The sequence below is a fragment of the Pygocentrus nattereri genome, chromosome 14, assembly GCF_015220715.1.
Source record: "Pygocentrus nattereri isolate fPygNat1 chromosome 14, fPygNat1.pri, whole genome shotgun sequence".
NCBI classification, from domain to species: Eukaryota; Metazoa; Chordata; class Actinopteri; order Characiformes; family Serrasalmidae; genus Pygocentrus; species Pygocentrus nattereri.
This window is the reverse complement of record NC_051224.1, coordinates 2,711,909-2,723,938: the sequence shown is the minus strand read 5'-3', so window position 1 is coordinate 2,723,938 and position 12,030 is coordinate 2,711,909. Positions and strand designations below refer to the sequence as shown.

At 44.3% G+C, this 12,030-nt stretch overlaps 1 protein-coding gene across 3 annotated transcripts in view; it reads right to left on the bottom strand.

Annotated features, from left to right (window-relative positions):
• The window catches only part of LOC108437150 (BAH and coiled-coil domain-containing protein 1), a 111,337-nt gene that overhangs the window by 58,391 nt on the left and 40,916 nt on the right, over nucleotides 1-12,030 (bottom strand). The gene's annotated exons all lie outside the window — the stretch shown is intronic.

Below are 12,030 nucleotides of genomic sequence, written 5' to 3'. Positions count from 1 at the left end.
TAGAGTTGACAGCCAGTGTTTGTGTGGTGGCTTGGTGGTTAGCCACTCGAACTCAAATCAAAGAGGGAGTGGTAAAGAGGATTTTTGGACTTTGTAGTACAATGTAAATAAAAAAGAGCAGAAGGTCAGCCTAGCCTCGCAAACCATTTTCAAACAATCTGTTTACACGACTTGTTTACATGAGTTGACATAACTGTGATAAGCGAGCCCAAACCTCAACAAACCAATGATATCAAAAAGCCAGTCCTGACCAAAGGCCTCATAAAGTGGATCAAATTAAAGCTTTAGTGTAGGAAGGTAAACCTTTCAAGAAATACTGTAGCATTTTGAAAACTAATCCTAAAAAAGGAATAGAAAACCTGATGATAATAAACACTATAATAAACACTTTTATTATAGAAGCTGAAGCAACTGCCCACTAGCTTTTATTATGAATGTGTTTAGTGTGAAAGTGCGAATCATGAGTCAAAATGTCTTCAGTTTTTACAAGGATGCGCTTTGTTATTGTCTGTGATAACATGATGGTACCACACAGATATAGATCAGGTTAGGCAGTACTAATATAAACTCTAAGAACCTTCCTGTCTCTCAAAACTTTACACTGCCTTATATGGTAGCTCCACAGTATTTACAGAATAATTCATAGTAGTTACCAGATATTAAGATGAATAAGCGAATAATAAGTTTAATGGGTTAACAGCGCAAATGGCTACAGGCAGATAGACAGCTTGCTCTTAAAAACTTGATCATGACACACTTCTGATATCCATGAAGCCAGCCAAGGCAGGCTCATGTGGACTGTGTGTGAATGCATGTGTGAGAACGTGCAAGAGCAAGCATCTGTGTGTGAAATGCGAGGGAGGGGTGGGGGACACATCTGCAGCCCTGACAAGCAGGACATGAGGGAGCACATGCAGCTCTCTTCTACCTACTGCGCCAGCCTCGGCCCCCGGGGGCACCGGGCTTCAGCTTTACCACAATTAATCATTTATAGGGGCCTGTCTGCACACACAACTTTCTCATTGTCAGGAGCTCCAGTGTTTGTCGCTCCTGTGCCAGCAGCCAAACGGCAAACGGACAGCCGTCTGGCGGCGGAGTCCCATGGAAGAAGCGGTTTTATGGGTGCGGTAAATATTGGTGGGGGGCTGTGGCGGGATGGGATGGGATGGGATGGGACGGGCCTGGGCCGAGGAAGATATTTGCAGAGGTTGAGAGCAGCAGGACAATGGGAGCTTTCACTACAAGACCCTGAAGGGCCTTAGATACAGAGATGCAGACAGAATGTGCTGTGTTCACATTAATAACCCAATCAGTATTTGCAATATTAGAAAATCAGCTGCACTGTATAGTGCATTACGACCGTGGACAGGATCTGATTCAGGGATTTAATTGAATCCAGTTGTTTTAATGCACATTTGCTCGTCTCTCTTCAGTAGCTGTCACATTCCATTGCATACGTCACCGCTAAATTTTAATCCCCGAAAGTGGGACGAGTGATTTAAATGTACCTTCAATGCCACGACAAGATCCTTAAGGCCCAACTGTGTGCCTTAAATGAGTGCTCCCAGGGGAAAAGGTGCCTCTGTGTGCATTTTCATAACTTGATGTTTTTAAGTACAAAAAAAGAGGCTGGAGTAAAGACAGGCCGTATGGAGCCAGTGCAACACATTATGGTTCAATTATGTTCCTTGCTAAAGGTGCTGAAGATGTACCCTTGAAGATGACAGCCAGTTTACCCAATGCATGGCTAGACAATCCAAAGAAATGTTCCAAAGGATGCGTCATACAATAGATGGCAAGATGTGTGGAGAATGTGATGGTGGTATAATTAGGGTTCGGTGGTATGACAGTAATTACACTGCAATATTAAAAAAGTATGCAAAATTATAGTATTTCAAAATTACGATGGTTCACATCTCTCTTCCACACCTGAATACCCATTTCCTTTCTCTTAAATTCTACCTTCGCCTTACTGCAGAGACGGTACTGATCTCCTGCTGTCTGAACTGTGCTGAACCACCTCACTGTATCTCCCCTCTGATTAATACACACTGTGCAGTACGTCACAACCACTACTACTGTAACGACACTTTTCACTATGCGCTTTACTTTACACGACAACACTGATGCAGCTCAGAGTTCGTCGTGTCTATAATCTGTGCTGTTAGACGACCTCACACCACTCAGTGCCTGCTGTCTGTAAATACAGTGAATCTCATACGCCAGGTAAATATGTAAATAGACACTTTTATACTTTATTTTATTCCTCTTGTACTTTAACTTCTGTCTAGATTTATTTCTATTTTGTATTTTTCTGCAGAGATTATGTGTAATTATATGTTTTGCTACTGAAACACTGCAATCAATAAAGTCCCTTCCTTCCATCCATCCATCCATCCATCCATCCATCCATCCATCCATATTTTAGAGGAGCTCACTGGTTAATGGTGTAGGCACTCACTCATAAGTAGAAAGAAGGGAATATCAGAACCAGGAAAAACCTCCAAAAAACTAAGCTTGAGAAGCAATGGCTAAGCTTTTGTCTTTTACTCCAAGTCAAGTCACTTGCCTTCGCTCTCTCCGAAATCCTCTAAACACCCACGTGCCTGTGCTGTGGCCTGCTTGGCCTCTTAAATTAGTGATCATTAGCTAAAATACTGATGTTCTAAACACCACAGAACAGGTTTAATTTCGTTTTCCTGACACTTCAACACCAGTCACACTGCTTTTGTTCTCTCAGACGTTAGTTTTTATCATCGACACTTGTTTCAGGAGAGCACCAGTTAGTCAGGATCAAATCTGTATAGTGGCATATGGGGGCAGTCGTGGGCTGGAGGTCAGGGAACCAGTCTCGTGAACGGAAAGTCGCTGGTTTGATCCCCAGACCCAACAGCACACGACTGAGGTGTCCTTGAGCAAGACACCTAACCCCCAACTGCTCCCCGGGCGCTGCGGATTGGGCTGCCCACCGCTCCGGGCAAGTGTGTTCACTGCCCCCTAGTGTGTGTGTCTTCACTAGTGTGTATGTGGTGTTTCACTTCACGGATGGGTTAAATGTGGAGGTGAAATTTCCCCGTTGTCGGACTAATAAGGGTCACTTAATCTATATCACACTATAGGTCAGGTTCAGTTTTTGCCATTCGCTCCTTTTAACGCCTTTTCACTTCTTCAGATTCAGGTCATTATCATCTAAACTCATGTTGGTGCTTAGCTAGAACCAAATATATTCTGTGGTAAGAGGCGCTGTTATCAACTTAGCTAAGCTAATGCTGATCAGCTCTTTTCTCTTAGTGTGTAGCAAATCGCTGCTGTCGGATCAAAACCTCACATCTCCATTTTTCATGTTTTTCAGTTTTTGATATAAATTAAAAGCACCTGTTGTCCTTTACATTGTGTGTAAATTTCATGATGAACGGACAAACAGCAATGGCTAAATACAACATGCAAAAAATTCTGGTTCCATTGACTTACATTAGAAGTAAAGCAAGTTTTTTCCTTCTCCTGTAAAGTTGCCAGTTTGGAGATACGAGGTTTTCTTCCGCTGCCATGGCTTAAAAGAATGTGCACTGTGTCGACTTGTTTGTTGATCGAACTAAACCTTTCAATTATTAAACCTTGAGATAAAACAGGGCAAGACAGCACAAAGCGACATGAATGTTTTAAGTCACGTTGCTTATGCTAAACAATAGCATGGTGCTATTTAAAGACACCCACTCAAATCGAATACCGATTAAGGAGACCATGAGAATAAGTGAGAAAAAGAGACGGAAAAGGAAAAGAGTAAGGTAAAGAGAAAGAGACAGACGCCGAGTGCTGAGTCATGGCCTGTTGTCACAGGGATAGAAGTTCTCCACACACGTCTGGTGGAAAGAACGACAGAAAAGGTTTGGACACAGGAGGTGTAATGCTAGTCCTGTTACACACACACACACACACACACACACACACACACACGCCCCCACACACATGCCCCCACACACACATGCCACAGTGAGTCAGGACTGCACAGAACACTTGGCAACAGCAGCCAGGCTCTAGGAGCGCGTACAGAACCGAAAGTCATCACAGCATGCTCTCATGCGCCCACCATTACTACATACCTCACATCACAGGAAGACCATAACACTCCAGACTACTGCCGTTTGGCTTGGACCCCCTCTCCCCCTGCACTGTTTTCTCTTCAAACACGTCGTGTTGTTCTTCCATCCCACTCTCACTTTATTAAATTCGGCTTTTCACTCTTTCATGCTCTGCTGTTTTTTTCACCTTCCAGTGCCTGCCGTAGAAACCCACATGAAAGACTTTCGCTGAGCAGAGACAGCAGATAGATCAGTGATGGGGAGATAAGAGGAAGCGTTTGATTTCTCTGTTTGTTTTGTCTGACTGGACCTTACTCACATGGGCGAGTCTCCTGGATTCAAAGCCTGCGTTTCAATGCTGTGAAACTGGGCTTATCGTGGTATATCTCCCCTCTTCTTGTACACACAGACTAACAAAAAGTATATCTCACATATACAAATAATTTACATAAGCACCGCGTTTGTCAAATCCGTGGCGAGAAGCATCATCAAAGTATTAAAGCTAAAACCTAAACACTTTTGTAAAGTCTACTTTTCAGCACCTACTTTAAAGTACAGTATATGATCCAAAGGTATGTGGATCAAGCACCCAGACAAACACTGGCGGTAGAATGGGTCGTGCTGAAGTGCTCACTGACCTTAAACATAGCACTGTCGGCACAAGATGCCACTTCTGCCACAAGTTAGTTCTTAAAGGTGCTGCTCTACTATGTCTGCCCTGGTCGACTGTAGGTGCTATTATTGTGAAATGGAAGCCTCTAGGGGCGGCACGGTGGCGTGGTGGGTAGCGCTGTCGCCTCACAGCGAGGAGGGCCTGGGTTCGATCCCCCGGCCGGGCGACCGGGGTCCTCTCTGTGTGGAGTTTGCATGTTCTCCCCGTGTCTGCGTGGGTTTCCTCCGGGTTCTCCGGTTTCCTCCCACAGTCCAAAGACATGCAGTCAGGCCAATTGGACATGCTAAATTGCCCCTAGGTGTGAGTGTGTGAGTGACTGTCTGTGTCTGTCTGTCTGCCCTGCGATGGACTGGCGACCTGTCCAGGGTGTATCCTGCCTTCCGCCCGAAGACTGCTGGGATAGGCTCCATCAACCCCCCGCGACCCTGACGGAGAAGCGGCTTAGAAAATGGATGGATGGATGGATGGAAGCCTCTAGGAGCAACAGATCACACAAAGCTGTGTGTAAAAATGGCCTGTTCCCTGTTGCATCACTTACTATAATGTTCCGAACTGCCTCCGGAGGCAACATCAGCACAAAAACTGCATCGTGAAATGGGGCGTCCAAGGCTGAGCAGCTGCACACAAGCTTAAGGTCACTACACACAGTGGCAAGCATACCTGGAGTGGTGTAAAGCAGGCCATCACTGGACTTCCTCTGGAGTGATGTATCACACTTCACTAACTGACAGTCTGATGGATGAATCTGGGCTCGGTGGATGCCAGGAAAATGCTACACTACCAACCAGAATGCATAGTGCCAAGAGTGAAGTTTGGTGGAGGAGGGATAATAGTCTGGGGCTGGTTTTCAGGATTTGAGCAAGGCCCCTACAGTGATGGGTAATGTTAATGCTACAGCACACAAAGAGATTTTAGACAACTATCTTCAACCAATGTGTGGCCACAGTTGGTGTGGAGGAACCCCAGTGACCCGCACAGAGCCCTGACCTCAACCCCTATCGAACACCTTAGGCATGAATTGGAATATCAACTGCGAGCCAGGCCTTCTCATCCAACCTAAATGCCTTACCTCATAACTGCTGTAAGGCACTGGGTTAAGTTAGTACATTGACACCTTATAATGCACTTCTTTAGTTTGTATGCTAAACATAGTGTTTTCTGCATCGTTCCTTCAGTAAATGTGACCAACTACACGAAAGGTACAGAAACAAACACACAGCTGTTTGAAATAGTCCACCCTTATAATGAACTGCAACGGATCTGCTGCTTGCACTTGCAAGATTTCTCCGCCGTGCCTTACTGCCATAACAGAGGCACCATCGTACACTTGACTTAAGATCTCAAATGGGCCCAGTTCTACTCTCTGAAGCGGAGAGAAGATCATAGTGAATGTGTGGGCATGGCCTGCGTTGGCAGTGGCAGTGCTAAACAGCCATTCTCTCACCTCGTAGCTGTTGGCAACAAAATTGATTGCTATGGAAATAGTCTCCATAGTAAATTTATCGTCCAGTAGAGTCACCTGCCTCATCAACTTGTATTGCTCAAATTTCTCCATTAAGACTTAATTAATGACTAAGGTTTCTAATTTCTGAGTTTTTCGTTGGCAATGTATCTGCATTTTACTGACACCCTGTGCTAAAAAATGCACAACTTGGTCTGTTTTGTGGTCTCCTAACATTTGAGCATGGATCTGGAGAGCTCTTTGCATTCATCTGCTGAATAAACCCAGCTACAATCAGGATGAACACACTGGACTTCCCTAAATCTGTACTTCTAAAAAATGCACCTTTGAACCACTTTTGGATCCCTGACAAAGAACCACGTTCAAAACGATATCACTGAGTGTAAGAACCTTCTGGAGGTTTGAAGAACCTTCACATAACGAAAAGTTCTACTAATTTAAGGGTTCTTCCTACAACCTTTTATACTTTAAAAAGGTTCTTCACCCTCACACATCTTATTTACAAAAATGGTGCCCTAAAGAACCATCCAGAGGATTTCTCAAGGAACTAAGGGTGGTTTCCTCTATGGGAAAGCTCAAAGATTACTTTATGGTTCCACAGAACATGAGCATTGGCCTTGCACCAGGCCCCTGATCTACAAGCCTGACGTGGAATTCTGGTTTCCTCAAAGCCGAATGGTACACTTTGGATTTCTTGTGTGAACAAGCAAAGATTGCGTTCGTAATAATATTTATCCCAAGAGCTTTCTTACCATGCAGACCTTTACAAAGCCACATGTTTGTAGCTAGTACCATGACCACTTGGTGGTCAGAACTACAGCTTATTGGTAACTTAGTTACTTGCAACTCAGCTATATCCAACACTTATAAACACACACCCGCATACACACACACACAAAGAGCCTCCCACAGCTGCGTCAGCCCTGTCTCCCTACAATCCAATCTGCTCCCTTTCTCATGCTGTTCCCACTGGCACGGCAAGGGGAAAATCCGATTTAGCCGCCCACGGGGCCCGTGCAGCGGCGCTGATATGGAAAATGATTTCAGAGAGCTGTTCAGGCCCATAAACGGTGTTTCAGTCCCCTCTGATAATGACACACTTTTTTTCCCACCATCCTACAGTCCACCAGAGGAAAAGGAGGTGGGGGGCAGAGCGAAGGCCTCTCCCAGATGGACGCGGAGATCCCCCTTTAACATGCTCAATAGATATGAAACCTCCTACGTACTTGGCGTAGATAGAAGCTGCCCTTTTGCTGCTGACCTGAGAAGCAATTTTGAGGTCGCTCTTATAATGGTTGAGTGCAAGATTTGGATTGGGGGATCGGGACACAGATCAGCCAAGTCTCTGTACTTGGAGAACGTTTTGAGTGCTACAATGACATTCATACCAACAAAAAGAGGAAAACGAAAGGCTGGACCGTACTTTTGCTGTCTAATAGGACAATGCCTACAGCGATCTTGTGATGAACGCCATGGTAGTCCCACTGACAAAACAAATGAAGAGTCCCAGGGTGATGATAGACGAAGTACAGGGTTCTGCAAACGAGCCCAGTCCAACCTGTACTCATCAATGGTGCGCATGGTTCTGCTTCAGTGTGGGTGGAGTGGGCCATTCTTTGCTGTTCCCAGAACGGCAAAAACACTTTTGCTCTGCCTCTTCCTTAAAAGCTGCCATCTGTTTGAACTGAGCCTTGCTTGAGTCATAGCGCGCTGTACAAAAAGCAAAATGTGGCTCCCACAGCTCTCTGATACCTCCCCAAAAGGATTTCACATGGCTCCCTCGTTCCACTGGTGAATACTGGGGGAGTGGGGGGATGGGATGTGGGGGATTTTACAGCTCTGGTTTGTTTCACAACTGTTGTTGCCCAATCTGCTGGCTTCCCGGTACAGACAGGGGTGAACAGCAGCGTGGGATACGCTACGTGTCAAAGCCAAACAGGCATAAGGCAGGAAGTCTTGGTGCAGGGTTTTTGGGTCAGGGAATGCAAGCGAGATGCTAAGGCACAAAGGCAGCTCAGTTGTTAGGAGTGAGGATGTGAGTTGTGTGTTTTTAATAGCATTCTCATCAGCTTCTGAACTTAATTGGGAAATTAGAGAGCGGTGTGATCTGCAGATTTTGCTTGCCTCGGGCTGACCGCAAGAGCCTGGAGTGGGCGAAGAGTACTCTGTGGGTGTGGGTACGCAAGAGTGGGTGGGTGTAACACAAGCTTTTGACTACGTATGTTGACGCCACACAGGAGGCTGTAAAAGCCCATGAGTGTGTTTCAAAAGAAGCCTGTATCCATGCACCACATATGCATCCACTCCACATCAAAGAACCCCTCCTGCAATCAAGAACTGGGTGGTCTTGTCCAACCACGTGACCAATAGCTGGGATCAAGCAGGTAACCATGGAAAATCAGACAACTCGGCTCAGGCTACACTCTTAAAATGAGGTTGAAAATTTCAAGGAAAAGCAGAGCTTTTATATTATATGTATAACGGCTCCTAAGACTCATGTACGAAAATGATTCTTTTAGGAACCATACTCTGAACGGTTCCTAAAGGAACCAGCAGTGGTTCTTGGATGGCACTGCTTGAAGGAACCCTATTTGAGTCTTTGTTTTTAAAAGTTTATGTGGCTAAAGTAGAAATTAATTTGTGTCTGATTCTAGTTTTACAGCCAAATTGACTGGTCAACGCTGGTCCCATGTGGATGCACAGATACTGGTCAATAGGCTGTACAGCCAGGGACTACATACTGTATGCATCATTTAAGAACGCTCTAGGATATCGCTGCTGTTGGAAGAAAGCCTCGTATCTCCAAAATGGTAACTTTACAGGAGAAGCATAAAACATACTTTACTTTCAATGGAAGTCAATGGAACCAGACGTCTTTCCTAGTCATTTTGGGTCCATTCTTCATGAAATTTACACACAATGTAAAGACCAACAGGTTATTTCATATTGTGTCAAAAACTGAAAAACGACCAAAATGGAGATACAACGTTTTCTTCCGACATATATTATAAAGCGATATATTTTTGCCTTTTGTCCTCAGGTCATATTCAGAGTTGATTACTTAAGGTGGCCTCCTATGTCCCAGAGTTACATCAGTAAAAGTTATCCCTATTCCAACCATGCATGGGTGCTTTTTTGGGTGGCTTATTCAGATTATTAAAATTGCCCGTTTGCAGTTCACCAATTTTATTTTTTTTTATTTTATCCAGCCATTTATTTGTTTGTGAATATGGAATATGCAAATTTTGGTGCATGTCTATTTTTAGTGCACTTCAGGTTCTTTCCATTTGCTGAGGTTAATATATTGTAACAAAAGAAAAATGTGGCATATTTTTTTGCACAGGCCACATTTTATGTCTCATTTTATCCGTTATGTTACGTTTTAGCATAAACAGCATTAAAATGTGTAGAGGTGGGTTCTCTGTAGAGGATGTGTCCACTTCTTTTCCCTGGGATTTGACCAGTGGTGCCCAAACCGCTGCAGTAAAAACCATCCTATCTCGATTCCTATCTTGGTGCACCCCTGCTAGAAAGGCTGAGCCGTGCGCACACACACACTCGCAGCCTGCCAGGAAGGAGGCATTTACATCGGCAACTTGGATTAAAGCTACGATCACCGCTACTATGTCTGAGCATCTCCAGAGAGGCCATTCTATGTGTAATGGATGATCCATGGAGCAACACTACATAAATCTACTGTGTGCTACTCTAGTGTGCTTTTGGAGTCTTCAGGGTTGATTTACTCGACAAAGTCTCTCTGCACCCCCCGCCACCCCCCCCCCACCCCCCAGCCCTCTCTTTTCTTCTTTTTCTTCGCCAACTCAATCACTCACTCTTCTTCTCAGTTTCCCTTCTCTGCCCATGCTCTCCATCTCTCATCTCGCTCCTCGTTCTCTCTTCCTCTGTCTCTCAGTCTTTCTCATATTCCTGTCCTCCTTACTACCTCCCCCTCCCTCTCTGTTCATCAGCACCCACTTACAAAGTCCTTTTCCCTTTCAAACCTTGTACTCTCTTCTTCATTCTCTCTCTTTCTTTCTCTTTCCCCATTGGCTCGTTCATCAGTTTGGCTGGAGTCGGGGACTCGAGAGGCTAATGAAGGCCTAGTTTTTACAGCCAGCCATGGTTTCACCCCTCGCTCTGTCCGAACACCACATAAATCAGCAGCCCAGCAAGCAACTGGCACAAAGCTGGAACGGCCTGCTTTAACACGTCCTCCTAAGCTTCTTCTGCAAGAACACCCCAGCGTCCTTCACAAACACAGACATGTGCTTGTACGCACACATCAAACACACACTTTTTTTTGTACAGTGAGGTGGTACACAGCTCCAATATGTATATTATATACACAGTGCTGTGCAAAAGTCCAGACCACCCTTCATTTATTGTTATACTCCAGTTAGAAGACCCGTAAAATAACACGTTACTCAACTGTCAGCGACAGACAGAAAAAGCAGAAACTTATCTGGAGTCTTGCTTTCAGTTTTTTTACATCCCAGAGGTATTCCCTGTCTCCCTCCCTCCACCACTCCAAAGTTCAGTCTTAGAAGTTGGTTGCATTTTTTACACATTCATTGATAACTGGTGTGGTCAGTCCATTTTAGCTTCTTTGTTTGTTTCTTTTACGCCTGTTTTCTTTTCTCAGTAAAGGCTTTTTGTCAGCTACACATCCTTTCAGACCCAGACAGACCCTTGACTGACCAAATCAGACCCCTGATTTTCTCCTCCCTCTCAAAGATGAAAGCTAGTACCGTTTATTTGATGAAGACAGTTTTCTTTATAACACATTTTTTTTTAACTACAATTTTGGAAAATATTGTATTTATTTATTTCACTTTTGATTTTTCTCTGTCCTCATGCAAGGAGATTATCCTGTATCTGTTCTTTTCAGGAATATCTTCTCAAAACGAAAAACGTAATGGGTGTTCTGATTGGAATTAAGTGAATGGTGATCTCTGACACTGTACATAACCTACTGTATGTAAACCCCTATATCAGACCACATCTAACCCTAAATCTAACCTTGAGCTCAGTAAGCAAAAAGAAATAGCCCCTTGAGATAAAAGCAAAAGCTGGACCATTTTGTTGGTCCTGACAAGCTGGTCACCTCTTTTTTCCTCCAGGTTTCCTAAAAGTCAGGAAATGTTTGTCATAAAGAATACAAAAAACAACAAACACAAAAACGGGCAACTATACAAGGCGAATTAGTCTCGGATTCAGCTCCAGGTCTGGCTGATGGCCCATATCAAAGGAGCTTTAACACTACAGTGCAGGTAAAACCTGCCTTGAGCTGCTAGCACCCCCAAGGTCATCACCTCACCTGATGTCCACTCACCGAACAAGGAGAAAAGGAGACAAGCTACCAGCACCGAGGCCATCTCCACATAAAGCTCAGTCAAGGTTACAACATAAGGAGATATATAAATTTCAGGAGCGTACATGGAATGCAGAGGACACTCACGTATGTGGACCTTCAGATATCTATCTAAGTGGACATCGATCATTATGAGAAGGATCAGAGTTTGAGTTTTTTTAAACATCAGATTTCACTGTGCATACTGAAGGGGTGTCACTACAGGTTCATGGACAGGGGGCTAAGCCTGTACTAGTGGGATCTGAGGCATGGGTTCCCAGAGAGAGTTTTTTTTAAAACCCCAAAACGTTAAAATGTGCCACCATGCCGCCCCTCAAGAAATAAAAATGAATCAATTAATTTATTTATTGTTTTGTTTTTTTTTAACTGGTAAAAATCTTCTCATTTGACAAGCCTTTGGTGAAGCTGCTGCCTCTGAACTTCCATCTCCAGGTTGAGGAATTTG